At 39.0% G+C, this 11,849-nt stretch overlaps 1 pseudogene; it reads left to right on the top strand.

Annotated features, from left to right (window-relative positions):
* Window positions 1-8,386: 8,386 nt before the first annotated feature.
* Window positions 8,387-10,304, top strand: LOC149181245 (ABC transporter G family member 39 pseudogene; annotated as a pseudogene).
* The last annotated feature ends 1,545 nt before the right edge of the window (window positions 10,305-11,849 follow it).

Below are 11,849 nucleotides of genomic sequence, written 5' to 3'. Positions count from 1 at the left end.
GTGGTGTTGATGCCTTGAAAATTGTTGCATCAACATCGGGGAAAACCACCCGGTCCGGACCTTAAAGGCAGCGCCTTTTCCGTTTGGTGTGGTGGCTCCGACTGGATATAATGGGACCAGTTTCCCAATGGTCTGTAAATAGGATGGATAAGCGATTGATTATCTATTATCTAATGATAATGGTGAATGATTTATTATAAAATGCAAGGTTATAAACAACTAATCTATCCCGGGAAATTTCCACTTTCGTGTAACTTTTGATGATCTTTATCTACAAATAGGCATATAGATGACTCCATTGATAAACAAAGATATTTATTCATATGATAATTACTTTGTTCAAGTAGTTGAACAAAGTAATCATTAAAACATTATTACACTATTCTTCATATATCATTGACATAAATATGCTTGAAAGAATAACATTCCTTAAACATTCAATAGTGATAAGTATAAGGACTGTTGTTAAAACACATACATATATCCAATGATAGCAAGATTGAATAAATGTTGATTCATATAAAAGAATGGAGCAAAGACACAGATAATAGTACCATATGTAATTTGGATCCCTCCCGATATCAATCGCATTCAAATTCTACATTCTAACTTACAAATACTCTCACAAAAAGCAGTAGTGCATATTTCGTCAAAGCATCCTTCATTAAAATTCAGAATATAGGCCCAGTCTTCATAAAAAAATATATATCAGAAGCACAATAGTGTGACTTCTGATCCAAGTTTGATACAAAAATTGAGGACCCTTTCTAAAGACATGAAAGGGTCTATAAACACTATCTAAGCTAACTAATTACGAAATAAAAAAGCTATTAGGTGGTATAACCAAATCATGAGAATCTCCTTGAAATAGACCTGTTTGCAGTCGGTAGAATGATTCACTGTTTCGGCCGATCATCCTTTGGTTTGAGCTAGTAGATAGCAAGCATTGGTTGCAATTCTGGAGGGTGACTCAGATGAGAATGCAGTTGGGCTGAATACGTAGCATCATGAATTTTGGGAATCATATAACCGATCACATCGGTTAAACATCTGAGTGCTACCCTTTGACTATATGGTTTAACTAGGAAGAAACAAAGGGTATCCCAAGTTAAACTTCGGATGCCTACGATTAATCTCTCCTTCTTTTCCAATTCTTGATTACATGTTTGTTCCAATGCCTTGGCTGATGGCAATTTACCTGGAGTGCACTGTGAAATCAAATTAGACAGATAAAGAGTATCATTAATTAACTCAATTAAATTACCGGTTGCTGATCTACATCTTGAAGTTTCCCTTTCTGCTTTCATCAATTGTGATTGCCATTCTAGGAAAAGAATTTCCTTGTATGATTCTAGAATTCTAGGCAGATTTGCAGCTTGCCCTTCACTGGTTTCTTGCCAGGCAAGAAAGTTTGTTAATGTCTCATCGCCCTGTTCCACATTCTACCTTGCATCAACTGATTTTTTAATCATTGATGAAGCAATTTCACAGAGGGGCTCGGCAAGGGAAATATTATGACATAGTAAATTTAACTATTTAATCAATGCCTTATTGATCTGGAGAGCTTCAGACCTGAACTCTGCTGGTTGAGGAAAACTCTTGAACTTTTCTACCTGTTGTGATAGTTGAGCGATTTGCTCTTCTTTTGTTTTACTCATTTGTTCATTCATTGTCTTCAGCTTGGCCAATGCTGTGGATAATTCCTTTTGTTTCTGCACTGCACTCTAATCTATTCTCTGCTTTTCCTTGAGCAATTGCTCGTTTAGTTGAGTGTTTACTTGCTGTTGTGTTGCTAACTATTATTCTAATTGCTCTATTCTTTGCTGTCTTTCGGATACCTATGCCTCCAATGAAACAATTGTTTGATATTTTTCTTTTAGTAAATTGCTAACCTCTGATGCTTTATCCATAGTAGCTGCCGAATAGGCCCCAGCATATTGAGAGAGTTTTGTGAGGTCTTCGGAAGGATTGAATTCTTCTTTCCATACCACATTAGCCATTTATGTCTGTGCAGGTAAAAGGGAAGATTGATCAAGCCTTCTCTTTTTTGTTTGTCTTTTTACTACAGCCCTATGCTTAGGGCTATAAAAGACATCTAAAGGTGGTATGTCTTATGTTGGGCTTCAAAATTGTCCTTATTCTCACTCCATTATTCACCAATTCCTTCACATTTTACGTTCATGTCACCTCCATTCCACCTCCACATCATTACATTTACCTCATTATTGGTTTATAACTATTCTTTTCCAAAATTTATTAATTCTTAAAATTTTAAAGTGGATTTATGGTTAAATTTTAGAAAATAATATGCTTATACTTATACCTAACAATTAGAATGAGTTTGTTGACATGTGTAGGTACAAAGGGCTGCACCTCCCTCAGTGAGGGTTATGCCCAGGAGAAAGCAGCGGGCCAGATCTGACTCTTTCTGGCAGCTCTCAATAAATTTGATTGATGACCAAGCATGGGGCGAGAGCCTGGCTCTGGATCCACAGCGATATCCTCTGCGATCTACAGTACTTGGGCACAGATCGGGTCATAGGCTTTCAGATCTAGACCTCTGTAGAGCAGATCTACCCCTATGCAAGTCAGATCTGGAAATTCACTCACCGGCAAAGACGATGGAAGATAAAAAAAGCCCTCTCTTCATTAGATCTATGGGAGGGAACACAATATGCATCGAAATAGGGATATGGGAGACAACAGAAATCCTCAAACAGAGGATACATGAAAAGACTGGAATCCCACCATGCAAACAACTCCTCCTTTATGCAGGGAAGGTAATTCAGGAGGGGTTCAATCTAATGGAATACGGTATAGCAAAGGACTCTACCATCTGTCTCAGCACAAGATTGCGCGGAGGCTGCCCCGGCACAAGCTCAAAAGGACCTGTTTCCTTCAAAGATGCAGTCCAAGGGAAGATGGAACCACAAAAGAAATCAGAACAGCAAGCTACAGCACCAGGGGCATACATTGTTGAGCAGAGAACACAGAACCCTGCATTAACAATTTCCATACCAGAGGTGAATGAAATACAAACTGATTACTCAACTAAAGCAGTGATATGCAGGTTCAATGGATTTTGGCCCAAGCCGGAAGCCCTTCATCAATGGATCTACTCCATATGGACAGAAAACTGTGATATCCACCTTTGTTCAAAAGGATTCTTTATTGTCAAATTTGACACCATTGATGAGCCCCAAAAATGGACAAATATTTGGGCTCATCCAACCTCCTAATTTGACTTAATCCACCATTCTCATTTGTTTATTGCATGTTTTGATTATATTTATGTTAATAGAGTGAATTTGGTTAGTCATTATGCCAACAAGTCTAATGGGTGCTTTGTGTAGCCTTTTTGGTCAACTTAGAGACAAATTTGAAGGTCTTAATGAGCACTTGGCAGCCAAATTCGTGGGAGAACAAGCTAGAGGATTTGTAGGAAGGTGTCCCCCTCATTTATGGGCCCTTACCTCGAATTCTCCACCATCAGCTCGGAGTTCAAGGGCCACCGAATCAATCAGCTCAAGGGCAGCCAAGCAAGTCAAGTTGGACTGCTGTTAACTACAAGTCTTGGGCAGCCAAGCCCCTAAGTTTTAGGAAGACTGTTGGGTCCTCAAATTGTATAAATAAGAAGGCTTGGGGCCTCATTTTGGTTAGCTAGTTAGTAGTCATTTTGTAGCTAGTAGTTAGTCATTCTTGGGATTAGCTAGTTAGTCATTTCGGTTAGCCAATTAGTCTTTTCTTTGTAAGCCAGTTTTGGCATGATATCAGACTTTTGATTATGAATAAAGGCAGCAGATTTTGATCTAATTCTGAGTTTCTAAGATAGCAATAGATCTCCTCGGTGTTGTAATGTTGTGTGCATTTTGTTTCAGCCCTTTGAGTTTTTACTTTCACATGCAATTTGAATTACAGGTTGTTAATTTAGTCTTTTTCATGAGTTTAGATAGGATTTGCTTATGGCGAATTGGTTTCCAGTTGCTTAGGTTAGCAGAGGATAGATATAATCTATTGGAGCTCCAGCAAAAAGGTTGTTAAGGCTCACTGCCATCTCATTTGGGATTGGGGTGCAGTCCATAACTAACCACCAAAAATACGCATTTCTCCACTTGATGATTGCTGCAACACAGTCACGGTTATGTTAGATGCTTCCATGTAATTCACACCTGCACCACACTCCTTTACCACAGCTTCATGCACATTCTTCTTCACGTTTTGGATTGCTGTTCATTTAATTCATAAGCACAAGTAGTCTAGGTTAATGCATTTTCGGTTTGGTGACAGTCACAAGCATTTGTTTCATTTACACTGCTTTCCCTCGTTCCATTACCTTCTCCTCCATCTTGATCACGCATGCAAACACATCTTTGACCTCTGCTCCGCTCTGTTATCTCCCAAAGTCTTTCACTCCTCACGTAGCTTCACTCTTTAGCCCTTTCGTTGACATAGCCCTCTATCTTCCAACCCACTCCCTACACTCACTCCCCATCCTATTCCTCCACTTCTGAGCCATCACCAGCCTTATTCATACCTTACACATCTCCCCCTACCATTCCATCACTCCTCCATCACTTCAAACACTCACGGTAGGTCATCCTGTAGCAGTTTGTAGACATCCTGTAGAAACCAGAGTATCCTGTAGGATCCCCTGCAGACATCCTGTAGGAGGCCACTCACTCGGTTGCTGAGCTTCTGAACGTGAGGAACCTCTGTGGATGGATGCTAAGGATCCCTAGGGACCTCTCCTAGCCTCCCCAACCTTTCCCACGCTTTCCTTCCTTCTCCATCCCATCTGCACAACCAAACCCTAGTTAGCACAAAATCACAATCATTCCATACACTTAAAGGAAAAATACAAAAACATGTCTTTTATGATGCAAGTAGCTTAGATCCATGCATTTTCACTTATTAGAGGTAATGACAGCATTGGTAGAAGTTGCATTCACATTCTTTGCATTATAGAGGTTAGAGTAGTCAAATTAGGGTTTCCTAGGTTTACATGCTTTGATTTGCTTTCAGTTCATTTTGTCAAGTAGAGTAGCTTTCCTTTGAGAATAGCTTTCTTCCATCAATTAGCAAGCTTCTTTTGAGAGCCTATAGAAGTTGGCTTGAGCCCTAGCGGACTTGTGCCAGCTGACCAAGTGACAGCTGCGACAAGAGCTAGTACTTGTGCATATAGCACTGTCGCTTTCAAGTTTGTACGAACTACCGGGTTGATAAAATTAAGAGACAGGAAGCCCCAGGAGTTGTAGCATTATTGCTACAATACTGGAGCTCACCAACCATAAAGGACAAAGAATATGCTTTGAACGAGGGACCATGGTTTTGGGGAAACGCTGGCCTTTTCTTGAAACCTTGGTTCCCGGATTTCGATCCAAACAGCATGATGGTCACCAAAATGCCAGTTTGGGTAAAACTGTTCAACCTTCCTATACACTTCTGGCACTACAAAGTACTGGAAGGAATAGGCAATACCCTGGGATCTTTTTTAAAAGTAGATCATGACCGCCTATCCAAGGATATCTACACATTTGCCAGGATATGCATGGAGGTAGACCTCAGTCAAGGACTACCAGAGCACATTCTCCTAATACATAATGGAAAACAATGGGCACAACCACTGGATTATGAAAACACCGCCTTCCGCTGTCGCATATGTAGACAAACAGGTCATCTTCAGAATGCATGCCCACAAAACAAAAAAGAAAGGAAAAGGAGACAACCACCAAAGCCGAAAGGATGGCAATTTTCAGCCACATGGGCGGAGGATATAGAAGAGGATATAGAAGAGGAAAAGAATGCAGAAACCACCAGCAATCTACAAGAAGATGAAGGAGGAAGGAATAACCTAGAAATCAGCAAAGAAAACTATCCATGCTACCTACAGAACAATGAAAATCTGATTGAAGGAGCAATAGACACAAATGCAGACAACCCTCAGCAGCAATATGAGAACTCCAGGCAGGAAATAGGAGGCAGCAAAAGAGCATGCTCACCAACAAGCACAGATTCTGAAAAGGACAACATGGCTGCCACAAATGAAACAAAAATGATTATTGTAACAGCTCTACCCAACATTGAAGGTTGGCGGAAAGTGGAAAAAAAGAAGAGTAGGAAAGCCTAGATTGACTATTTGATAGATTATTAGCTCCTGATTAGCAGGACAAGTTTTGTTACAGCATATGCTATTCAGAATCTACAACATGTAATTTTACTCATAATGAATAAAATTACAATTTTTCCAGTGGAAAAAAATGTGTAGGTACAAAGGAAGCTTCCAGGGCATCTTTATGTGGCCTTGAATGATCAAATCCGAATTTGATAAGATAAGCCTCATGGAAAAGATCATGATCTCATGGAGAAGATCATGGACCTCATGGAGGAGATCATGGAGGATAGGGTTATGTGTCTAGATGGTTGAGAAATGTATGGAACTAAAGAGAGATTAGTGGATCATCATTATGAGTTTGTTATCTCATCCCATTCTATAAATAGGAGTACCTCCTCCATTCCAAAGGGAGGACTCTTAGAGCATGTATCCAACTTATGATGGAATAGAATAAAGCTTCATTTTACATAAATTTCCATTATATAGTTTTAGATATAAATTTTGTTAATGTAGGATATGAATTTATGGAATAACTTGTCACTTTGTTCTTAGGAGAATTGAGCTCACTCTAAAAGGATCAAAGGAACATTTTATTTCATAATAGATCTTATTTCATTGCTTAGATGTTTGAGGATTTGTTTGTGATTGATGAATGAGTTTTAAATTAAAATCTTATCAAGCATATGAGGGAACAACCAAGGGTCTAAGTTAGGCTCTCCCTCCATTTGATTTGCATGATAATTGAAATTCATTATTTTGCTTTTATGTTTCAAGTATTTCATTTCTTATGCTTACGAATAAATCTTAGTTTAGTTTGGATCAGTATATGAGGGGACATCAAGGGACTAAGTTAGTCTTTCTCTCTATTTGAATCCGAACAACAATTAAAGTTCATTCTCTTGTCTTTATTTCAAGTTTCTGGTTTTATGTAATCAAGGATTTCTTTTCAATCTATGATACTGTAGGGAAGGACAACTAGGACCTCCTTAATTAGGAGCCTCTTCCCTTGCATATTGTATTGAATCGTAAATAATTTAGCTAGACATAGAGTTAGTTGCCTACTCCTGCATATATATTGTTGGCACCATCACAAGCTTACGAGTTTCCCTGGTTGATAATTTAGTGAAAGCAATTTAAGAAAATAAATTTCCCAACATCTTATATATGCAAAACAATTTCATCCGATGGATCTTTAGGAATTATCTCTACATCTTTACTTATGGGTAGGCTGCTGGTTCCTTCAATTGGAACCGTACTTGTTGTTGTCTTGTGACCAACTGTCACTTCAGGTGTGCTGAAACCCTGTGAACTTTCAGGATTGCTTATAATGGAATTGAATTGTTGCCATTCTTTAAGGAGCTTGGGATCAATCTAAGTATCTATGTGATCTTTTCTTGGACATTATACCTTGCAGCACAAGGAGCTGACAATGGAGTAGATGATAAAATCTCATTCTGGAAGTACGGAAATGATTTCAAAAAAAAAATATGCAAATGAATGCATCAACCGTGCAATAAAAATCTCTGCACATGGATAATCGGAGAAAATCCTACTAAATCCGGCATAAATTTCCACCTTTTATGCCTCTCGAATTTCCTGTGATCTCTCTTCAAGATCTGGAATGCCCCGATCCTTAATTAAATGCGATAGATCTCACCCATCGTTCCCTAGATGGCGATGATGATCCTCCCAGAAAATCTTCTGATTAATCCATTTTGTAACAAGATCCTGGAGAGACTGTAGGAAATCATAAATTTGGATGATTTTTCTCTGATTAAGTTTAGCGAATGCGTACAAAATTGCAGACAGTTTAAACTGTTGTTTCCCCCACTCACTCTTCTCATTAAATGTCTAATCATGTTTAACGAACCTTTGAATCACAGGATGTGGGCTAATTCGATGTATGAGCATTCATTTCGCATGCATGTTTTCTTTACAGCAAGGAGTTGATCCAGTTCCACATGTGGCTGTCTGCACAGATTTATGATGAGCACAACCGCTCTCATTCTCCTTGTTTTTTTCAGACTGCGGTCTCTATGAAGCCCTGCTTTCAGTCCTGTGAGGCCACAGGAAAAGATGATGCTGTAGAGTAGAGTACATTAGATCTGAGATTGTGTGGGAAAGAGGGTGATAATAGATATTCCGTTGTCTGCCTTCTTCACAGAATGCAGGCCTCTGGTCACAGAACTCAGGCCTGTGGAGAACTGAGGAGATCAGGGAGTATATATTCCGTTGGGCTGTGGGGATCCGACACAAGTATTGGCAATGACATGAATGTTGTTTTTTTCTATACCCTCGTCGCGCCGAGGCGAGGAGGAAGACCAGGCGCTCACTTGGGCTGCCCTTGAGAGGCTCCCCACTTACGATCGAGTTCGGAGGGGCATTATTCATAATGTTCTGGGTGAGCAAAGTGAGGTGGATGTCACCAATCTTAGCTTCCATGATCGCCAGCTATTGCTCGACAGGCTCTTCAATATGGCCGACGACAATTCTGAGCAGTTTTTGTTCAAGATGAGGGTGACCTACAATGGACACGATTTATAGAAGTTCGTGCCTCAGAGAACGGTGGCCTATGTTAGCCAGCGGGAATTGCATATTGCAGAACTGACTGTTAGAGAAACTCTAGACTTCTCAGGGCACTTCCAGGGAGTTGGTACAAGATACGATAGGCTGGTGGAACTGTCGAGGAGAGAGAAGCATGCCGGAATTATACTTGATGAGGATATTGACGTATTTATGAAGGCTGCTGCTCTAGGAGATGAAAAGGCTTATCGTATTGTTACTGATTACGTCCTCAAGATACCGGGGCTGGATATCTGTGCTGATATGATGGTGGGAGACGATATGCTTAGAGGAATCTCAGGAGGTCAATTGAAACGTTTGACCACGGGAGAATTGCTAGTGGGACAAGCAAGGGTTCTGTTCATGGACGATATATTTTTAGACAGCTCCACAACTTTCCAAATTATTAGGTACCTGCGTCAATCCGTGCATGCATTAGATGGCACCACCGTCATCTCGCTCTTGCAGCCTGCTCCCAAAACATTCGAATTGTTTGATGACATTATTCTTCTATCGGAAGGTCAAATTGTGTATCAAGGACCTCGAGAAGACGTGCTCGGCTTCTTTGAATCTCTCGGCTTTAAATGTCCAGAGAGAAAAGGTGTAGCATATTTCTTACAGGAAGTAACTTCAAGGAAGGACCAGCAACAATATTGGGCTAACCTTCAAGAATCATATCGATATGTTCCCATTAATGAATTCGTTAAAGCTTTTCGCAGTTTTCATACAGGTAGGAGACTTGCAGAGGAATTGGCAGTTCCTTATAATAAAAGGGACAGTCACCCAGCAGCTCTGACAACATCAAGGTACGGTGTCGGCAATGCCGAACTGTTGAGAGCAAGCTTTTGGAGAGAATTGCTTCTCATCAAGCGAAATTCATTTGTTCATATTTTCAAACTTATACAGCTCTGCTTCGTTGCAGTGTGTACAATGACGGTTTTCTTCCGAACAAAGATGCATCATACAGTGGACGGTTCAGGCCTTTACTTGGGCGCACTTTACTTCGGCATCCTCACCTGTATGTTTAATTGATTTACAGAGACTGCCATGACCATTGCGAAACTTCCCGTTTTATATAAACAGAGAGATCTGTTCTTTTACCCCTGTTGGGTATATGCGATCCCAACATGGGCATTTAGTATTCCAACTTCAGTAGTGGAATCTGGCATTTGGGTCTTCGTAACCTATTATGTCATTGGTTTCGATTCAGATGCTCAAAGGTTCTTTCGTCAATTTTTACTTGTTTTTTCCGTACACCAGATGGCCACAGGCCTCTTCAGACTGATTGCTTCCGTCGGTAGAACCATGGTAATTGCCAAAACGTTTGGGTCGTTCGCAATGTTGATTGTCATGTGCCTTGGTGGATATGTGCTTTCTAGAGAAAGCATCAAAGGCTGGTGGATATGGGGCTACTGGATCTCTCCCTTAATGTATGCTCAGAATGCTGTTAGCGTGAATGAATTTCTGGGGCATTCGTGGCATAAGCGTGTTGGTAATGAGACTTTAGGAGTACTATTGTTTATTTCCATATGCGTACTGGTACTGGATTGGTGTTGGGGTTCTGATGGGTTGGTTGCCACCGTTTCCACGCATTCGCTCGACACTTTCTGTCGATGAAAGGGAAGACTAATCTCAGTAAGAATAAAATCACAGGCATACGATATATGCCTATTTAGATTCTCATTTTATTTTTTTTTAGTTATAGTTTATTTTTAGAATTTTTGTTTATTAGGTTTTAATAAATAAAATTTTGTTGATTTTACAATTTAAAAAAAAATCTCAACTTAAATAATAAATTAAAAAATTTATGTTTTTAATTTATTGTTTAAAAAAACAAATCTAAATAAATAAATAAAATCAACATAAAAAAATAAAATAAAAATAAAAATAAAAAAAATTATGTTTTCATTTATTTATTACTTTTGATAAATTTAAAAAAATTCACAAAATTCACGCAGATTTGAAAATAAAAAAAATGGGATACTTGGAAACACATTTCGAAAATCGATTGGAGGATTCTAAAGACGATAATTATTTCTGATAGCTTTAAGTTGGCATTAACTCCTCACATCTTTCTGTTGAATGCTTTTATGTGACATACTAATATGCAGAACACAACAGATATTTCTAATGTCAATCTTTTTGCCAAGCACATTTCATGAGTTATCTGACACAAACAGGGAGCATTATTTTTCATGGTTGTTTTTAAGAATGGATTGAAACTGATATCATGAATTGAGTTACTTTCAACACTTTGATTTTTCTTAAATCTGTTTTATTTGGTATGAAATTTTTGCATAAGAATCATGAAGGAAATGCGCAATTCTTCTTGAACAAACTTATGTTTTCTTTCTGCCAAGTTTTTTTACAGGTTACAGGATAACAAAGTGATCATTAAGGAGATTGCATTGTGACGACAATTAGTCTTCCAAAGACTAAATTCATGAAAAATTATGAAGACAAATCCATCTCCACAACCACTACCTTGCACCTCCCTTTCTGAAAAAGATTTTGAATTCCACCAATTGTAAGCATGACATTTCCATATCCATTTTTCACAGCAAGAGTTCTTATTCATACACCATGCATTTCCTTACATCCATTCCTTACAAGCTTATTGCCATTTTCCTTGTCATTACCATTCCCCTTCATTTCCGCCAATAAAACCCTGCTTGAGTCAAAGTCCTAGAGTCTAAGTATCATTGAAAAAACACCTAGAGGCTTGCATGCCTTAATGGCAAGTACTCTTGCCAATGAACAATGGGAGTACATTAATATCCCTTGTTCGTTGGATCTTGTAGGTGACTCGACCACGACAAATTTATTCGTACCTACAAAGATGTGTTAGGCATCCTAACTCCCATTGGAATCAATGGTGGGAGCTCTTGTGTTGGCTAGGGGCATTCATTAACGGCCACTAAGTCAACAACTTCTTGCTATGTTCGACATCGACACATTTAATCACATAGTAAGATTTGTGCCATCGAGCGTTGAAGACTTGAAGACCCATATTTTGTAGCAGATGAAGCCAATTTCCTTTCATTGTTTTTTAGTTTGTCATCACTTGAGGACAAGTCAATAAATATGGCTGGGGGGGGAATGTAACTTTTATATTTTGTATACCTTCCAAGCTTTATACATTTTCAGCGGCATTTAGCAGCAGATTCCAAACATT

The sequence above is a fragment of the Pinus tabuliformis genome, chromosome 3_2 (assembly GCF_031772625.1).
Source record: "Pinus tabuliformis cultivar Carrire ecotype Pingquan chromosome 3_2, CPIR1, whole genome shotgun sequence".
In the NCBI taxonomy this organism is placed as follows: domain Eukaryota; kingdom Viridiplantae; phylum Streptophyta; class Pinopsida; order Pinales; family Pinaceae; genus Pinus; species Pinus tabuliformis.
This window is presented reverse-complemented; position numbering and strand designations above follow the sequence as displayed.